Source organism: Megascapheus bottae, chromosome 5 (genome assembly GCF_031878675.1).
Source record: "Megascapheus bottae isolate mThoBot1 chromosome 5, mThoBot2.hap1, whole genome shotgun sequence".
Lineage (NCBI taxonomy): Eukaryota > Metazoa > Chordata > Mammalia > Rodentia > Geomyidae > Megascapheus > Megascapheus bottae.
The window spans coordinates 57,438,990-57,441,939 of NC_143513.1; the positions used below are offsets into that span (position 1 = coordinate 57,438,990).

The following is a 2,950-nucleotide window of genomic DNA, read 5'->3' on the forward strand; positions in this document are numbered from 1 at the left end:
AAATCAAAACAAAACAAAAATCAATGCTGTTTTTAGGACTGGAGTTCTAAACAAAGCATGAAGAGGAGACACTTAAAAATGTTTATTATCAATTGAAATTTTTTTCCACATAAGTAAAAGATGACCACAGCTACCATATGGTAGATTCACACTTGAAGAGTAGAGAATTTGTTTTAAGCAATCCCTGGCATTTCTTGCTTAAAAAAATAAGCTAAAGGGAATTTCATTTGAAAGACAGTATTTTCCAGCTGTAATTCACTTTTAGGTCAAACAGCCAATGGTCCCAACTCTACGTGAGATGGCAGACAATCATTAAAGGGGTTGAAGAGCAGCCAGAACAACCTGGACAGATGACCACTCTTTGAGAATGGATGTTGTCACTTTCCTGCCCATTGGAGATTTTAATTAGTAACTTCTTGTGCACAGATGTCTTCTTCAGTTAGGTTCTAATTATAGGTTCTAATTGACAAGAAGAGCAAGAAGAAATGCAAGCAGCGCGAGGCCCACAGCTGTCCTCAGTGCACTGTCTTGATGGAGGTTTTGCATGTGCAGCGCCATTCTGGAACCTGCTGACATGGGCTGAGATTCAGCAGAAATGTGGGAAGCTGAACTTGAGTGATTCCCAAACCTGTTTCTGAATTCCTTCGTTAAACCTGAGACTTCTCCCTTCACCAGTGGTTTACTGATGGATGGTGAGTATACTTTGGCAACCAATACTGGCTGCCCTTTCATGAAATGTTTTCCTGATTCATAAATGTCCACTTCGACCATTTTCCCCATGAATGAAGGGTTCTTTGGCACCAGCACCTGTTCATAAAATTGATTGTGAGCAACATAAAACTTGGAATCAAAAGATTCTTCTGTTACTAACACTTGTTGTCTTTCACATATCTTGTGGTCATATGGATTGTAAGAATGAAATACCCAAGAAAGATCTTTTGTCTCTGCTTTTTCACTTGTACTGGGACTTGTTCTGCCTTTGTAGCCGGAGTACCTGGTCTCTGGTAAAACTGGTTAATAAAGAGACTTGGAAATCTGTACTCCTCCACAAGTTTCACTGTTTCTTGAAAATCTTGATCTGTTTCTCCAGGAAAACCACAGATAATATCTGTAGCAATCGTTATTCCAGGAACTTTCTCTTTCAGAAAATCCACCACTCTTTTGAAGTCGGCCACGCAGTACTCCCTTTTCATGTCCATGAGCACGCTGTCAGAGGCAGACTGGACTGGGATGTGCAGGAAGGAGTACACTTTGGGGTGATTGAGGATTTTTGCCATTTCCTCCAGATGCTCTAAAATATAGGGTGGATTTGTCATGCCAAGCCTGAGCATTGCTCCCTTGGGAATCACTTCCACCAACTTCCACAGGAGTATGGGGAGGTCAGTGCCAATATCTCTGCCATACGCCCCTGTGTCTTCACTGGTCAACCAGATCTCACAAACACCCTCTTGAAAAGATTGTTTGGCTCTATCTACTAGTTCATCAATTGGAAAACTGGCGTGTTTAGTTTTGCAGTAGGTACAAGCATTGAGACACCCAGTGTTGATGGAAATGATTTCTATCAGTGGATTCTTCCTGATCTTGGGCAAATCCAATTGTGCTCTCCCCAACTGCTTTCCATTATCCTTCTTCTGGTTCAACAATCTCACAGAGTGACCTTTAATTGTTTCTTCCACAAGAAGAAACAATTCTGTTGAACCCCAATGATACTCAGTCCTCTGAGATAGTCCTGAGGAGGCTGGGCTTGAGGAACACAGCCAGCAAGCACTACTTTCTTGTTCTTCTCTTGAGCTTTTTTGATTGAGTTCCTAACGTGGTCTTCAGCTGGTTTTTCACAGTGCAACTATTCATGAGCCATAAATCTGCCTCTGATGCATTTTCTGAAATTTTATAGCCATAAGCAGCTAGTTGTCCAGCCATATATTCTCTATCTGAATTATTATGTGAACAATCCCATGTTCATATCCAAATTTTCTGTATGCCTGGAATAATGCTATCACTTGATGGACTGTTCTCCTCTTGTAAATATGTTTGGGTATTTTGCTTTCGCACCTTAGGAACATGTTTTCTTGAAAAATGTCGATCTTGTGGTTTTGAGTCTTCCTGTGACATAATATCTTCAATGTCATCAAGGAGTGTATCGCAGGATGCAGAAGGCATTTTTCTCGAAGATCCGCGATTAGTCTCCGGTCCTCTTCAAAGATGACTCTGGCCACAGGGAACGAAATCCACCCACTCCTGTCAGGTAACTGCACAGCTGTCTTTCATTTTTAACATTTATTCTGTTCACGGAAAACACATAGTTCTTTCCCAATTATCATCACTTTAAGTACACTATAATTTCCAGCGAACAATAGCCTTCATCATTGTTTCTCTGACCTGATTTTCTAGCTATCAGCAGTGCCTTCTCAATGAAATATGTACCAAATATCAGCATGACAAACTGTGAATTATTACCTGGTATATTTCCACCAAAAGGAATATCTGTTTCTTTTGCATTTTTTGTCTTCTAAAATTATTTTCTCTTTTCTTCTCTTTTTCCTTTATTTATGAGCATCAACTATTTGTAAAAGAAATGAGTTCCATTTTTGATATTTCCATTTCTACACACAATGCATCTTTACCAGAGTCACTCTCCACCTATTACCTCCCAAAAGAACCTCCTTCACCCTATCTGCTTGCTTTTGCTCCCCACACTGGTACCAAACCCCAAGTGTGACATAGCTCAACTTCATTTTTGATGAACTGCATGCTAATTGTTCAAAAGAGCATCACCATGATTTCTCACATAGGGATGCAGCCTATTTTAGAATAATCATGTATATGTTTATGTACATATGGATATGTTCATCTTTTAGGTCTAAGTTCACTTATGAGAGAAAATATTGGACCTATGTCCTTGTAAATTTGGCTTACTTCACAATATGACTATCTCTATTTATGGCTGAAT

At 39.7% G+C, this 2,950-nt stretch overlaps 1 pseudogene; it reads right to left on the bottom strand.

The window, feature by feature from the left end:
• Window positions 1-459: 459 nt before the first annotated feature.
• Window positions 460-2,160, bottom strand: LOC150063451 (threonylcarbamoyladenosine tRNA methylthiotransferase pseudogene; annotated as a pseudogene).
• Window positions 2,161-2,950: the final 790 nt, after the last annotated feature.